Source organism: Sinocyclocheilus rhinocerous, unplaced genomic scaffold (assembly GCF_001515625.1).
Source record: "Sinocyclocheilus rhinocerous isolate Xijiao unplaced genomic scaffold, SAMN03320098_v1.1 scaffold743, whole genome shotgun sequence".
NCBI lineage: Eukaryota > Metazoa > Chordata > Actinopteri > Cypriniformes > Cyprinidae > Sinocyclocheilus > Sinocyclocheilus rhinocerous.
This window is the reverse complement of record NW_015642817.1, coordinates 74,637-93,123: the sequence shown is the minus strand read 5'-3', so window position 1 is coordinate 93,123 and position 18,487 is coordinate 74,637. Positions and strand designations below refer to the sequence as shown.

The 18,487-nt window shown below is 37.2% G+C and overlaps 1 protein-coding gene across 1 annotated transcript in view; it reads right to left on the bottom strand.

Annotated features, from left to right (window-relative positions):
- Positions 1-17,965, bottom strand: part of LOC107756546 (circadian locomoter output cycles protein kaput-like) — a 64,549-nt gene extending 46,584 nt beyond the window's left edge. Inside the window, exon 1 of the mRNA XM_016573706.1 lies at positions 17,727-17,965. The gene's annotated coding sequence lies outside the window, so the exon portion shown is untranslated. The remainder of the gene's footprint in view (positions 1-17,726) is intronic.
- Positions 17,966-18,487: the final 522 nt, after the last annotated feature.

Below are 18,487 nucleotides of genomic sequence, written 5' to 3'. Positions count from 1 at the left end.
TTCAAGCAAATAGAGTGACTGTGCACTCCAAGTCTATAAAAACAGGGCCCAATGTACAGAGTAAATATAAAGGGATTTTCACAGGAGTTTTAGCCTTATATTGAATTATGCATTGCATTGTGCTGTGTTTTGATTAAAGGAAATGTCCATAAACTTAACGGACAATATCCTGACAGAAAATTAGTGCCTTTTCTATTTTTCCACATTTTTTTCTTACAGTGCACGTGAGAGCTCAACAAGAAACCAGCACTGAGAACGGCTTGACTAAAAGATTCTTCACACACATACATGCAGTCATTCCAACAAGAATGTTTGTGTATGTATGTACTTAGCATCCTTTCGATGTAGCACAACTAGTTTTAAATTTGTGTAAAACCTGATCATGCCAGATTTGAGATGAATCTGACTTTCTGTGTAAAGGAGGTTGCATGAACCATGACAAATTTAAATAGTTCTTCATATCAATTTTCTGTATTTTTTTCAAAATCCTAAAAGACCAAATTAAATTAAAATAAGGAAAACAATAGTTTTTTTTTTTTACATGGACTTTTGGGCCCCACTGTGGACATACTTAAGGCTGGAATACACTACATGACTTTTAAAATCTGAGCAGATTTATCATACACTTACTGACTTTGTAAACAGTCACAGAGGAAAAACTGGCCATCATACACTAACGGTGCATTCACATTGGGGCATAAGTGTCGACGCTTGACAGCGGGCATATCTAAAACTTGGTGCTGATGCGACCATCATCATGACAACAGCCAATCACATTACTTTTCCAGTGTTGCATGAACACTTCCTGTGGCTCATTGGTAGAGCATTGCGTTAGCAGCGCAAAAGGTCGTAGGTTCAATTCCCAGGGAACACACATACTGGTAAAAAATGTATAGCCTGAATGCACTGTAAGTCGCTTTGGATAAAAGCGTCTGCTAAATGCATAAATTATTATTAAATTATTAAATTATTAACACGATTGGCTAGCGTCTGCGCTAGGGTATTTACAGATCTGATTGGCTTATATAAAGGCGATCCGATTGGCTGATGCCTGCGTTGAAACCTGAAAAGTTGAAAAAATTTTAACTTCTGCCACAAGCAACTCCAGTGACTCAACGGACCCACAATTCAGTTCTGCAATACATGATGTCACCAAAGTAAACGAGAAGCATGAACGCCGATGCCCCATGTGAATGCACCATAAACGACTGAGGATCACACACTACCAGACTTTTAGGTTGTTCAGAACACAGCAAACTTATGCAGAAACGTGTGCCTTGTTGCTAGAAGCCACCTTAAAAATGAAATCAATATGTGTTCTAAAATCGGCTCAAAATATCAAACGTTTGATGACCTCCGACTGGATGGAATCAGAGTCTAAAGCTAAAAAAAATCGGAGTCTGTGATCACCATACTATGCGATTTTCTATTAAATCTGTCAACTCAAATCTGCAGACTGGCTCTTGCGGCAAATAGCATCAACTTGTTTGGACTGTAAATCGGGGCAAACATTTTATAGTGTATTCCAGCCTATACAAACACACACACCCAGAGAACATGATATTTTAACACATTATGTAAGTTTGCCAGAGGGACACATTGAAACGTAACCTGATTAGATTGCTTGACTCTAGTCTAGAGCCACTTCAGAGCTATACTTGTCCCAAAGATGCAATTCAGCGTTGGTAAGACAGACACTTGCAGCTACAGGTCAGGCAGTCAATGCAGCTGCAGGTTTGCAGTTTGACTTTTATAATAAATTCATCTTTCAACCTGTTCTGCATCCAAAACAACAAGCACTGCTCTTTCGAACCAAACCATCTTAATATTTGATATGATACAGGCTGCATTAATTTATCAAACTTATATTTTGTATTTAAAAGGCCTTTTGGCTAATGCTCCGATGTTTTTAGTGTAATGACTGTTGTGGTTTCCTCTCATTAGTCTATAATTAAAGAAACATCAATCTCTCCTGTGAGCACCAACAGAGCATAAATAATTTACTTGTATATTCAAAACTTTCATTAGATTTCATTAATATTAACCACTCAAACAATCCCCACAGTCCTGCAAAACGCAAAGAGAAAGAGAGGGGGAGACAGTGAGAGAGGTAAACTGAGAGAAAGATTGTAACCTCAACAAGAGCCGAAATACTGATTATTTATGCTGGCACAGTTACAAGCAAACTCAAACATCACACACACATACTGAAGGCTCTTGGATAATTAAAGTTTTGCATAACAGCAACAAAGACTTGTATTGAGAACATTATCTATGACATCAGCATGACATCACTGATTCCACATCAGTATAGCCGAAGTGACGTTTGTTTATCCGTTTAATTTCTGTAATATCTGTAAGCTGACACAAAGGGCCAACGGCTCTTCCTGGCCTTTTAGCAAACAGGAAAATAAATAGGACAATACTGTCAAAGTGAGTCATGAGCTTATATGGCATCATTGGTTATGAGCTGGGCAGTGCAATATTAAACAGCCACAAATATAAATTCCCCCTCTCAACTTTTGTGCATCCAAACATTTGCATAGGACTGCTCAGAAATAGAAATCCTGGATAATGTCATATTGGAAAACGAATATATGTCAGCTAATATTAGCTAATAGTCAGTTCAACAAACCACAAAACCAAAGTCCAGACCTGAATCTCTACCACTGGAGCCACACCCAAGCTGGCTGAACACAGACTGGGAGAACAAACTGCCGGATATCCCATAATGCATCACTGCATGCACACCCAGCTCAGATAAAGGCTACACACTAACATGAAATACTACTGGAAAAGTGAGTGTTACAAGAATAATTTTGATCTCGATGATGTTTTAATTTCAAAGCACAGTTTGACATTCTTTAAATAGTTCATCGTTTTGATCATTTGACGTTCTTTGACATTCTTTTTTATATTATCGTTTTTTTTTATTAATCATCAGTTCAAATTAATCCTTTCAATTCATTTTTGACCTTTTTTAATGAATTATGTTCTAAATAATTGTTTATGTAAATTTTGTAAATTCTGTTTAAAAAAATTTCTATGTAAATGACACCAAAATATAATAGAACGCCAAGATTAATATAAAAATTAGATTTTGTCAAATTGCCAAAATGGTCTTTGATAGTCTTGGAAGCACCAGTAAGAAAAACCAAAGTCAGCGATGTTTTGCAGCAGTTGCCATCTTTTTACAGCAAAATCGATTTATGGAGTTACATTATGGTTGTAGAAATTTCAACTTGTTTCAAATGTTCTGTTTGTAAAGAAAAACAATATGTAAAGAATAGTTCATTTTTAATGAAAAGTACAAAAAATACTGCTAAAAAGAATCGTTTATTATTATTACATGGTAAGCCAGCAAAAATTCTGCTGGGGGGCAAAAAAAAAACATCTTTCCAGCAAACAAAAATCCTGTACAGCTACAGGTTGTCTATAGGGTGGATGACACTTTTCAAACCACAACTGAAACTTCCTTCAGAGCTCAGTTTTGCAGCCAAATGGTTCACCTGTACTTCTATGTATTTTGCAGCACCCATTCTTCTTTCAGATGCCCACCACTATGGGCATCTTACCAGCCACTATTCTATCCTTCACTGTAGGGTATACATCATATGACATCACATTGGTATACATCAAATACATGAGAAAATGGTTCTTTGAAAGGCGTGGTCTCATCTGACCACAAAATCTTTTCTCATATTGCATCTAGGTCACGAATCACGATTTTACTTTTTGGTAACTCCAGGCATGCTTTCACATGGTGCTGTTTGTGTAATGGCTTCTTGTATGCCACCCTCCCTTACAGGACAGCTTTACTCCTTTGAACTACATCTGCATCAAAAACTACTGTTTTCTGTTGGCTCTGTTTTCTTGTTTGATTTTTATGGTTTATTGATCGCCAATCTCACAAGCTGAAAGCCGCAAGTACATGCTCAGAGTATCTGTCTCTCCTTCTGGTTTGCTTGATTTGATTTTTCAAGACCGAGACAATGGCTTAAGAGTGATCCCTGAAATGGTTTTTGGAAATATGACCCGCCTCCTGAGATCCACCTTCAGCTGCCTGCTTTTCAGTGGCGTTGTGGCTTCTCCATTGGTCTGATGAAATGGATGGTCCTTGCACTAGGTATTGGCTTCAGCTATCACCTTCAAAACCCCGGTCATTTCATTTCTAGAATGTCCGCTCCCTGAAACTTTCTTCTGGTCAGACACTTGTTTCCATTTTGTCCCACTGTGTACCTTGCTGCCCCATCTTCTCCAACTGGCTCATGTGATCCTCCTCTGGTATAGTGAGGCTTGCACCTCATGACCAACATGCACCTTTTCTAGCCTTGTAGTGAGATGTAGATGCCACATGCCATTCTGCTCAAATCAGCATTTTGTGTCTCAGCCTCATTTCAGCCAGCTCGACTGCATCTTTTGACAGGTAATGGCCATTTGTAAGGCATATGTACATGAGTAATTTTTCAAACATTTGGAATATGCACATATTAATAAAAAAAACAAACAAACAGTAGATCAGATTAATTTTTGTGTGATTTTTTCATAAATTGGCCATTACCTTAATATGTCATGTGGCATGACTATGATTTATATTACAAATAATACATATCTTTTGGATCTCTTTACATATCTTTTAGAGGAATACCATGCCACTTCAAACTGGTGGAACAAGTCTATAAATACAGTCATGGCCAAAAACTCTAAACAAGAATCTAGAAACAATGTGAATGAACACCACAACAGCTTAAGCAGCAAACTTTGCAAAACACTAAATTTATGTCACTTCCAAAACTTTTGGTCATGACTGTAATAGGGTTGTAACGATATACCGGTATGGCGGTATATCACAGTTTGACCGTGCACGGTTATCATACCGTAAACAATTGCATATCTAGGTTTTTTTTTTTTTATTAATGAAAAAAAACAATCTTACCATGCAGCGCATATGCAACCTATTTCCACTCGCTGCTTCACTCTGCATTCACTTGGCTGCTTACACGCACATTCAGCTGAGAAAATGGCAGAGACAGAGATTATATCTCTAACGTTATTATCCCCACCGATAAAAAAAATAAGTTAAAATCTGCAGCATGGGAATACTTAGGATATTTTAAAAAAACGAACGTGGGGTTGGATCCAATTAGCAAAAAATGTGGACTCTGCAAAAGCAGGCAATACATCCAACATGTTCGCTCATATTCGCGGACACCATCCCCGACTGGATAAATCAAAAGTAGATATGATATGTGTCTGTGAATATTAAAGCACAGAGAGACTGTTATATGAATAATCTACTTGTTTCTGAATGTCTCTGAGTGGCACCGTTTTATCTACTACATACTGAAGTACGCATGCATGACGCTAATGGTGTTTTCAGCATCTACATAAACATGAACATCACCAGAGCTGCTCTGAGAGAAAAACCATTGTCAAATACACTCTGAAACTCAAAGGTCCAAAAAATGTGGACTCTGCAAAAGCAGGCAATACATCCAACATGTTTTGCTCATATTCGTGGACACCATCCCTGCGTGCAGATAAAGGTGTGTCGCATTAATAACAAGTCATAAGTTAAGGCCGTATGATTTCCGTGATGCAGAGGGAATCCCGGTGCAGTCGTGAACATGGAATTTACAGTAGGCTATAACGAGGATGTCACGTAAAACGCGCAATCTGATCGATGGATAAATCAAAAGTAGATATGATATGTGTCTGTGAATATTAAAGCACAGAGAGACTGTTATATGAATAATCTACTTGTTTCTGAATGTCTCTGAGTGGCACCGTTTTATCTACTACATACTGAAGTACGCATGCATGACGCTAATGGTGTTTTCAGCATCTACATAAACATGAACATCACCAGAGCTGCTCTGAGAGAAAAACCATTGTCAAATACACTCTGAAACTCAAAGGTCCGCAACAACCCGTCAAAATAAAAGTTCGATTTAACTTAACCTATTTAACCTAGAAACTTTTAACCAATTATGACAGAAATATATTAGCATAATATCATTGTGCAATGTACTTCAAAGTTATAACAATAATAATATTCAACAATAATATTTATACAACAATAATAATAGTAATAACAACAACAATAATAATATTCTTTATATTAATGAATTTAAGCATTATTTTTAAGGAATATCATGGTTGTCCATGTTTTAACTTATACCTACGGTGGACAAGAAGTGCAAAGCAAATCACAATTCTGAAAACAAAATAACAAGTCAGAAAACACAACGACAAATCCGAAAACAAATTTACAAGTCAGAAAACACTGCTATTTTCACTTAGTGTAAATAGAATCCATTGCTAATACGAGATTTGAAAAGGGAGGAAAAAAAGTTTGGCAAAATGCGGGATCGAACCTGGGTCGATCGCGTCAAAAAGCCAACGACAAGTGCTTATGCATCTGCACCACTGCAGTTGATGTTTTACAGGCACTTTTAACTAAATGTAAATATACACTCCGTATTTTTTAGTCCATAGTAAGGGGAATTCATACAATATATTTAAACTGAGCTACTTTAATACCATCTCCGAACTTTCTACCACGACTATGCTGTTCTTCGGCTGGTTCTTGCCTGTGTACGTTGATTGACAGATGTCTCGTCCAGTCAGCGGTGAGTAATCCCAAACCAATGGCGCTGTCTCAAACTATACCTACCTTTTCCGGTTTGTCGTTGTGTTTTCTGACTTGTTATTTTGTTTTCGAATTTGTCATTGTGTTTTCTGACTTGTTATAATGTTTTCTGAATTGTTGTTGTGTTTTCTGAATTGTTATTTTGTTTTTTAGACTTGCATTTGCGTTTGTAATTTGTTATTTTGTTTTCAGAATTGTGATTCGTTTTGCACTTCTCGGCCACCGTATATACCTCTGTTGCGCAGCCCTTTGCCAAACATAAAAATTTCATTTTTTCAAGTAAAAAATGTTCATTTGATAACATTACATGTTTAAAATGTTAAAGTGTGATATAGACATACATAAGGTGTACAGATTTATTTTTTGTTTTCAAATGAAATTAAATAAAATGTATTTATTTTCAGAAGGAAGACTTCAATAGTATACTTTCATTAAAATGGTTTCAAGTTTGTTGTAATAAAGGATTTGTTCACTCAAATAACTTGTTCTTATTCTTTTAAGAGTCATTGTTATGGATAAGAATTATTGTTTAATATATACCGTGTAACCTTGATAACCGTGATATTTTCTGAGACGATTATCATACCGTGAAAATCTCATACCGTTACAACCCTAGACTGTACACATGGATCTTCCCATGTCAAATCAACCAAATTTCAGAAACTTCTCCAGCTCAAATTTTTGATTTTGTCAATTACATACATGGCTGTGTTAGCTTTTTTCATTTAATTAACATAGTACATTTTTTTTATAAGAATGATACATTTATTTATTATAATAAATACATGCTGGTCCTGATCTCTCTGTCTGGTTTTATTTTGCGATATAGCTGCCTTAAATATATGGCATGTTTTAACTGATTTTGATTGAATCTACAGCACTGCACGAAATTCATTTAACGCAAATGAGAATAGATGCATTACAAAACTATAATCTTCTGTGTTTTGCTTAAGGACACATTGGTGATGGTGCAGAATTGTCATGAGTCAGCCATAAAAGTGAACATACAAAAAAAAAAAAGCCCAAATCCTAAACCGCTACACAACCAACACCCACCAAACAGATGAACTGTAATGGAATTAATCCTGGACAGGAATAGTTTTAACCTGAACAGACTCTGGTGTTCTAAGCAGTGGTAAGAATAGGACTAACCTAGAAACCTGGATAAATAACCACTCATGCTTACACAGAAAGAAGACCTTCTCAAGCCTAAGAGATGAATATTCACAGATTAAAAGAGGTCTTATAATCATCACATCCTGTACCCTTTACCATTTACCCCGGACTCCATTTCCCATAATCCTTTGCCTGGACACATCATTTGCAATCACCTGTCTCTCATCACCTCATCAGTCTCCCACTATAAGAATGGCACACACACACTATCACATTGCTTGTAATTGAATGTTTCCTAGTTTTCCGAGTTTCCTAGTTTTGCCCTGCCTGTGTTTTGACTCTGGATTGTTTGCTTGTTTTTGATTGTTTGCTGCCTGCCCTGATCATTGCCTGTTTGTGAATTACTCTTCTGCCTCTGCCTGGGATATTACTGTTTGCTGTTTCTGGACCCTGCCCGCTTTGACCACACTCTCTTTTAATAAAGCCTGCGAGTGGATCCCCACTCCGTTGTCACGCATCCTTCGTTACAGGTGATGTCATAAGACATTTAATATGACTGCATTTGTATTTAACTTGATCATAATTTAATAAAAACATTGTAAGTTATTAATTATTTATAGGCCTAACTCTTTCACTTTCACGGTTATAATATTTAACACATCTGTAATATTGCTGCGGATAGTAGGAGGATCTTTAGGAGTTATTCATGGTGTGCTGGAAGTAACTTGATAATGCTTTTACACTTTTAAATTTCCTTTTAATGATCAATAGTTGAAGGGTGAGTAAAATAATGTCACCTCATTGTACCCAGATTTTGAAAATGCTTATTATTGCATTCATAGAGTGAACCTTTTGCTGATTGTTTACAGTGTACACGGAAATTACTCCTATAATTTGAGAAAAGCATCAAGGGGCGTAGGAAAAAGGTAGATACACGCTCCGCCTATGCTCACAACATCAAGGAACATTTGACTCCTCGTGATATGACCCCTTTAGACTTCCTGTGTGCCTCCATTCGGCCTTACACTGCATCACTCTGATGATTTCTCATAGGGCAATGCTTTATATCAAGGTTTACAAAATGTATCTCTGAGACAACGTGCTCAAACAAACCCACACTTGCACACAGCCAAACACACACACTTGTACTTAAAAAAAAAAAAAAAAAAAGAGACAAAAAACGGAGAACGATTATGTCCCTTAATCATGCACCCATAGGCACATTACATAAAAAGCAGAAAAACGTAGGCTGGGGGAAAGTGGAGGGGGATGAGAAAGAGACCTAGAGGGGAAAAAAACAGAAAGAGAGCACTTAAAGGAGAGAGGAGGAGGGATGGGGGGAGAGAGGCATTTGAGCAGAGAATGACGTCTGTACGAGCTGTTATATAATCGTGCGCTGAACATTGCGTATGTCACCATTAGAAGGTTACAGAGAGCGACATGAATACCAGATACTCTCTACAGTCATGTGCAGCATACTTCCACTCGCTTAACGTAATCATGAAGCCACAATACAGCTGCCCCTGCCCCACGAGACCTTCTACGGCCATTAAATCCATACTCCGAGAGACTTATCTACCCCAACACCATCTACAGCCGTTCACAAGTGCTCTGACTGGGCACCTCTGTCAGGTTTGTTTGAGGTCATCATTTACTCCCCTCAAACCCATCTGACATGCTTTTCACTATCAAACATAAAAAGATATTTTAAGCAGAATGTTTACACTGCTCTTTTACATTCAAAGAAAGCGAAAAAGAACCCGATTCTACCATTCAAAAGTTTGGGGTCAGTAAGATTTTTTTAATTAATACTTTTATTCAGCAATTAAATTGATCAAAAGTAACAGTAAAAGGCATTTATAATGTTACAAAAAGTTTCTATTTCAAATAAATGCTGCTCTATTGAACCTTATATTAATCAGAGAATATCCGGAGAACATATGATGATTTCCACCAAAATGTTACTTAATCATCAAATCAGCAATATTAGAATGTTATATTAGAATGATTTCTGAAGTAACGGCTGCTGAAAATTCAGCTTTGCCATTACAGGAATAAATACAAGTTTAAAATGTATTCAAATAGAAAACAGCTATATTTGACTTGTTCACTATATCTCCGCTCCTCTCTAAAGCCATATAACAGCCTTGCGCCAGGAACAGACTGAAATTGTCTTCATTATTTCAGTATTACTGTAAATCTTGCATCACTGACATCAATGTTTCATGTTACTGTATGTAGAAATGACAAGCAAATTCTACAGCTTCAGGCAGAGTAAAATGATCCCAACCGTTTCTGTGTAACTGCATTACAATGCATATACACCCTCTTTAATTTTTGCATGCTGCAGAAAGCACATTTTGAACTGTTTATAGTTTGCTTAAAAACCTGCATGAGTTAAAAAGCCAGTGACTTCTACAAATGGCCCATGAATCGTTTTAAACCGTTTATAAACCGTTATAAATCGTTTTAAAGTCTTTCCAGAGAGTTCTCTGGCACATGCGGTTCAAGGCTAAATAAATTTGCTGGATGCAATGCTCACATGATAATCACGATGAATTTCCATTGAGTGCTTCACCTGTCCCTCTTTTCCCTGTGACGCTGACATTGGGCAGAGCTACAAACTCTACACACACAAAAATAACTTTCAAACACAGTAAAGCGACATGAAGTCATTCGTTTATAATGAGTTGCCTATTTCAGTGCTGAATGCTGATCAAAGTTAAACAATACACAAGTAAGCACATCTAGATAAATAAACACCCATGGATTTTTACAGAATGCTACCTAAATGTGACTTAATGTTATCATGAATATATATAATAAAAACAAGCATGACCACATGTCTGTGACAGTGAGTAATGCAAACATGGCTGATGGTGGTAGCAGTGACCTAATCCCAAATCCGTGACGATTTGACGATTCTTCTCATCAGAGAATTTATAATCATGACTGGGGGTGGTTGTAGGCATTCAGTACCAGCTTTTAACCTTTATATCTCATTTATTACACCAAGAGGAGATCATCTCTATAGCAATGGCTAAATTCGAAGAGTTTTAGACTAAGGGTAAATTTATAAGGTTACAAAAGATTTATTTTTCAACTAAACGCTGTTCTTATGAATGTTTTATTCATCAAGGAATCCTCAAAAATGCATCACAAATATAAATCACTAGCCACTGTAGATTTAATTCATCATTTCTTATCAACCTCTCAATCAGACTTTGCATCATTTAGCTGGTAAATAAGCCCTGAAACGGCTGTTTACAGAAGCTACATGGCAAACTACAAGGAAAAATCCAACTAACAGATGATCATTAGTTTTAGATATTCACTGCCAAACAAAGAGCATTAGTCAGACATAGACATAAACATTTTCCAAAATATATGGATAAGGACACACAAGGTGAAAGTTTGTGGCCTGGTGGTAATGTGTTTACAAAAATGTAGAATGAAGTTTTATATTTTGTCATAAAACATAAAAAAAAATCACATATCTAAAGACACCACACTGCCAAGTATTAGGCAGCTTCATATAAAATCAGTAATCACATGGTCTATCTGCTAATTGTGGATTTTTGTTTTGTTTGCAGTCTGTTTGTGATGTTAATATGCTTCAGAGTGGGCAAACTATATGTGAATAGGCCGATAAGGACTGAGAGGCTTATTAGGGAGAGCAGCTTTGTTTATTACTTTACTATATATGTAGTTTTTGTTAAATTACTGAGTTTACTTTATTATTTACTGTTATCAACAGTGTAAGAAATCAGAACATTTGCTGATATGGGGAAGATGATATTTGTATAGTCTGCCTCACCACCAAGTTCTACACACACTCCATCTCCTGCATATTCAACTGAAATATGCAATTAAATTTGCTGACAATAATCTATGTTGAAATTCTGCAGTATTCAGCAGATATTTCTTTCAGAATGGCACAAAAATGTGAAAAGGTCTGTATCTTTCATCTGGGCCTGCTCAGGGTCTCGTGTCTGCCTCTTGACAAAGGTTAGCATCTACTAATGGGGAAGAGTGAGTTAGAGAATGTAAAAGAGAGCGAGATCAAAGAAAGACAGGAAGTGTAAGTAATGCCTCAAAGTGTATCTAATTTAAGCGTGAATGTAGGAATTGATTAGCCTGACTCTAATTGATTAGAGTCAAAGAAAGGACAGAGCACTGAAGAAATAACTAAGAAAAAAGGAACAATGAGGAAAAGGCACATGACATTTCAGGAGGAAGAATAATAGAGTAAAATATAGCAATATGCAATAAAAGAAATGAAAGAGGCAGATAAAAGAAGTGTCCAGTGTTTAACTGTGTTGTGGTCACCAGTAAGAAGCTTTGAGAACACTGTAGTAAAATCCCTCGAAAAAAAAAAAAAAACATCCAAAAAGAACAGTGCTGCCCTCAAACTGTGTTTCACAACCTTGAGAAGAAATCATTCACACTGCATTCATCTGCCAAACTTATACAATCACCTGAGCGACCTCAGGGCAAAGAGAGACAGTGGGCAACTATAATAGTTTACATCTATTGCTATACTGTATGCTATATCTACTTTTTTTACTGCTATTACTATTGCTATTACTACTTTACTGCCATTAGTAAAAAAAACTATAACAACAACAATTATAGCAATACAATTTTAATTACAACAACAACATATAATGTTCAAGACAGTGGTTTTATTTTTGTCAGTACCAACAATCTGACCTTTGACTCTTGGTATAGTCTGTCACCTCAGATCAAAGACCTTCACTGCATTAGAAAGATTTCTTGACGTCTTTGAGAAACATCAAGTCATCTGGGCATGACAAAATAACTTTTACAATGTGTTTTCAGAGTACAGTTTTATAGGTTTACAGTCTAACTATAAAGCCGCCTTGTACAGACACAGAGAGGCTTCACAAATTGAAAGTTCGTCACAACTGCCACTAGGGGGAAAATTGAGATCGGTGTCATTTAAATTTACATACACTTGGTATGATGTTTTTATTCAAAGTGATACACACTGTTCGAGATGTCTTTAAATACTTCCTGAGATTTTAATTAACAATATTTCATACATTAAACCATGATGTCAGTTACTGGCCACATGACATGCAAGTAAATAAAATATTAAATTTTTTAGTAAGTGTTTGGATTTGGATTGTTTTTCTTTAAAAGTATTATTTATTTTATTTTTTTTATTTTTATGATTTAATTAGTAGCTTTTCATTAACTCCAAAGCCCCCAGGGGTTCACAAACACTAGTCTGGGAAATCCAGAACTACAGGAATCAGTCAGTCATAGGGCTGAACGATATGGCCAAAATTAATATCACGATATATTTCTTAATTTCGGTCGATACGATATAATTCCGATATCGATATGAACACTATTTATCTGAAATAGAAATCTTTTGTAACATTATAAATGTTGAATTATTGTTCAGCCCTAGTCAGTCACATCCAAAGTTTGCAGACACTGAAAATGTGGCTAAAGCGTCAAGTTATTTGTGTTTTCTTAAGATGTGTCATAAACAGAAACAGCACCTAGCACAGGTACGCTGGTCTGGGACTTCGTAAGGCGCAGTAAGGTGCCCTAATGCCTGACACCATTAAAAAAAAGCAGCATTTCATATTTTATAAATAAACATATATATATATATATATATATATATATATCGGTCACAAAACCAATCATAAGTCGCACTAGTATATTTGTATCAATAGCCAAAATTATAAAAAAAAGATATATATATATATATAAAAATATTGTATGGGTCAAAATTATCGATTTTTCTTTTATGCCAAAAAAATCATTAAGATATTAAGTAAAGATCAAGTTCCATGAAGATATTTTGTAAATTTACTGCCATAAATATATCAAAACTTAATTTTTGCTAAGAACTTCATTTGATGTATAAATCTAAATTTAAAAAAATTGCCCCTTATGACTGGTTTTGTGATCCAGGGTCATATATATGAATGAAATGCTGTCCTTTCTTTGACTCTAATCAATTGGAGTCAAGCTAATCAATTCCTACATTTATGCTTGAAATGCTGCTTTTTTTAATGGTGTCAGGCATTAGGGTGTTTTCTCTAATGTTTTTTCTTCTTCACTTTCTCTCTACCCGTCTTTACTGAGTCTCTTTCATTTTTATCTGTCTACTCAGTTTTTTAGCTTCATGCTCTGTTCACATGGCTGTAGATCTGAGATGGTCCTCACTGCAGAACACAAGATCCAAGAGGCGTGGTTGGTTGGATCCAAATCCAACTCCTCCCACCTTACATATACCTAAACCTACCCGTCTACACCCCCTGATCCCTAAACCCACCCATCTCCACCCCTAAACCTACCAATCTCCACCCCCTAGATGTGGATCCAACCACGCCCCCTGGATCTTGTGTTCTGCAGTGAGGGGCTACTGGTAGATCTGACACAGAATTTGAACATTCACCACTGCTCTGAGAACTCTTAAAGGGCCGGCGCTTTTTATTTTTTAACACACTCAGACGCAGTAGCGGCTCACTGCCATTTCTGCCTGCCGAGTCACAGTGACATGCTTGCCTGCATGCTAGGGCGAAGCTTGCAGGCCATGCCCCAGTAACCCAGTTTCCCCAGTGCGATAGCTCCATAACAGCCCAGCAGTGGCCACTGTGTCATTCTGTTACCCAACACACACACTCACACCAGAGGGGGTGTACCTGTCATATGCCCTCACCACCCACAACCCCAAGTTTCCGCTGAGGTTTTTTTTTGTGAATCACTCTATGAGATTTTCTACTAATGAGAGCCTTTATGCAGAACAATTTAACATTTAGAGCAGAACAGGGCACATCTATCAGCCCACACAGCGCAACAGATATACAGGACTGAAGAAAGAGAATAACTGACTGAGCCATTCATACAACATGAAACAGATAAAGAGAGCTATATAAAACACTAAATCCTTAAAAAATACATCTGCGTTATTCTGATGAGGTAACGTTGAGATAATCAATGACTGGCTACCTCAGGAAGAGCCAATCAAGAGCCAGGAAAGTACTAACAACTAGAAGTTTTGAAAAAATAAGATGTCCTCATTACACTGCTAACATAGTCCACTAAGTAAGTAAACAAAAAACAGGTGAGCAAATTTGGATACTGAGTGCATTGGAAATGCTGTGAACGAAATGCGGAATTCATTCGGCACGAAGCACACAGCGCATGAGTATTTTGTAGCGGCTAGCCGTAAAGTGTACATCAACTGTGCACTAGTTTTTGAGGTGCATTATGGGATTTAATGTCCACTGTGGTTTCGGACACACTACAAATGGTTGTCCCCTAAAGCAGGGCTATTGGGGTGATTTCAGACACAGCCAGGGTTTTGCCAAATGTCCATTTGCACGGTTTGGACAGCATGTGACTGACTGCAAACAACTATTCTTTTCTTGACCAACACTAAATTTACTAGCAAACATCTTAACACATGAATCTGATTCAATATCCGTCACAGCACAGTTAAACAGCATATTGCTTCATTACATTAAGTGACCACTGGGTGATAATCAGCCAGTTACTAACATGGCTAATTAATTGCCAACTTAATTAACAATGACACAGGCTGATTCACAATCTCTCCCTTTCAATCTCCCACCCCTTCACAGTCACTACAGAAAGATAAAATACGCATGAAACACTCAAATAAATGTACATGTTATTATCAGGATTCACTTTGCTCTCTTTGAATAGGCAATATATTGAAAGAAGATATATCAAAATTCCCATGTGACAAAAAGACACTCTGGAAAAAGTCTGCTATAACAATGTAGAGTTTAAATTAAACATAGCATCTCATGCTCTTTGTAGGCTTGACAGTAAACAAAAGGAACAATTATGTAAGAGGACCATCATTGAGGGAAAGAGTTTTGAAACCAGCTGCACAGGTTTTAATCTAATTTGATATCTGATGGTTCTGACACTCTTGTTCAAGAAAGATCTGAATTTGTTATAAGCGTTGCCTTAAAGGGGTCATATGATGCGATTTCAAGTTTTCCTTTCTCTTTGGAGTGTTACAAGCTGTTCGTGAATAGATACGATCCCTAAAGTTGCAAAGACTAAAGTCTCAAACCCAAAGAGATATTCATATATATCATATATGATCGTGGTTTTGCGCAACTTGTCAGTGAACAATGGCTCTGTGTAGTAAATGATGCTCCATGTGAAAGCACGCACGTGATGGAGATTTACCGCTGATTACAGAAGCGGCTTTACTGACAAGATGCGCATTAAATATCGCATGCGATTTATCGTGCAGCCCTGCCCTACTAAAAACATATTTTTGAGCATTACATTGCTTTTCAGTGCTGTACAGCTGAGGAGTATGGAACGATATTCCGGACAATTTTCAAATAGAATAGCAAATTGTATTTTCAATTGCGTTTTCAATATGTGGACGCATAAATTGTGACATAAGCCAAATGCAATTGCAAATCCTGTATTACCGTTTGCATTTTCGCTTTCGCGAATGCACAGTGACTCCATAACGGATTAAAACTGTTGAATAAAATATAAAGTAAGGTGGAAAATAAGTATAGTTAATATTGCTATTTAAATATGACAGGCTCGTAACTCCTAAGACATGGGAAATACAGTTGCAAATGGACTTTGCTTTTTCATTTGAAATTTGGCAGCCACTGTGCGTTCGCGAAAGCGAAAATGCAAACGGTAATGCAGGATTTGCAATTGCATTTGGATTATGTCACAATTTATGCGTCCACATATTGAAAACGCAATTGAAAATACAATTTGCTATTCTATTTGAAAATTGTCCGGAATATCGTTCCATAGTGGAGAACACTGTTGCTGATTTGAAAATGTATGATGATATTTTTCAATGCAACAAAGCAGCTCAAGTGTGAATCCTTCACACAAATACATTATCAAACACAAACCAATTTGTTCATAGATTAATTTGATGTCATTTGTGTTTCATTCAGGCAACCAGAATAATAATAATAATAATAAAAATAAAAAAACTAGACTGACAACTGCCCTCGTGCTGTGCCAGACATAGACAAACTACACAAACAATAAAGCATTTATAGCACACTCAAACAAGTCACCAATATCTCAAATAATGTTTAACTTGCGTCCATTTGTTAACTTTGTCCAGAACTAGCAACACCAACAAATTAACTACACATAAAATGAGCCAATAAGCGAGATCAAAGTCAGTTTAGAGCGAAAATTATAAGTGAGTGACGAGTGGGAAAAAAAGTCTGAACGAGTAATAAGCGCGAACACATCGTCAGCAGTGAACTTTTTATTCATTCCCCTCAACCAAATCCAGGGCATGACGTCACTGCCACCGGCTCATGATTCTCAAGTCATGTGTTACATAACTTGCAATCTTTTCATAAGCGCTTTTATTCTGAGGGTTATTAAGCTCAAACTTTCAACAGGCATATCGGCATCGTTAAAAGCATTATCTATGACTTCAGTCCATAAGAGGCTGTAAAAGAAAACAGTAGGATTGGATTTTACTCTGCTGTTCCTCTTGACCTCCATAAAAAACATACGGAGAGACGTCAACTCGGCCAATGAATGAATATGTATATGCAGACTCACATAATCCGTCCAACCATCTGACACTTATAGATATCACATTCCTGGAATATGTCACTTCACAAGAAGTACAGGAACAAAGTACAGAGACTGTCCTTAACAATTAAGAAACAAATTACTTAATCACAGAGAGAAAACCATAAATGTATTTCCAGAACAACACATTTACTTCTCGCTACTAATAAAAAACAAGACATAAATACTCACGTTCTATCTGTTGCAACTTTAACTGCACGACCCGAACGTCTACAGCACCATGTAAACCCGTTATGGGCGCTTGCACCGGGCGCCTTTAACACAATGACACACTTCTTCTTGTGTGCTCTAATTTCACAAACTAAACCAAGCAACAACCGGCAGTACTCACCTAATCAGAGGCAGCAATGAGAACCAGACTTCAACAGAAAAGTTGCTTGGAATCTCCAGCGACGAGACACGCCGAGAGCGTTTTTTGCCTTCTTTGCCTTACACATGCAATCGGGTTACATAACCGGCACCGTTTCTGTGGGCAATGAGTGACTTCCAGGGCGCTTTTTTCATTCACTGATGTTCATTTTCCAACGCACACACCTCACGCTTTACGTCATCAGCCGTCGTCACACCTTAAAAGGAGCGAAGGGGCGTGGCCGGACCGGATTCGCCAAAGTCGGCGGGTGTGCGCTCGCTCTCTCCGTTCTCAAACGGTTTGAACGGCGGCCAGAGAATGTCATCGGCGGAGAATTAAGGAGGCCGTGTCTCAGTGAGGCAAGCTCTTCGTGTGGAAATAAAGGGGGGAGCCTGGGTTACAGAATATCGTAGGTTATTGCAAATACCATTAGAGTGAACGAACGATGTTTTAAAAAAATGTCATAGATACGCTCGAGTTTCCCAAATGACGTGGGAGTTCTGTAGGCAGTTATGTTATGTAAGGACTATTGTTTCATACGGTGTATTTCGCAGGTTATTAGTTTGTGGCTGTAAACGATGCCTTGAAATATTGCGTCACTCCTAACCCCCATCTGGACCAAGGAGTTTAAGCGAGCACGAGTGCCAGCGATGGAGTTGGGGTTGAATATGTTTTGTAGGCTATAACTTACCAATATGTATATGCGTCAACGGTGTTTTCAAACGTTTCTGCAACCATAAAAG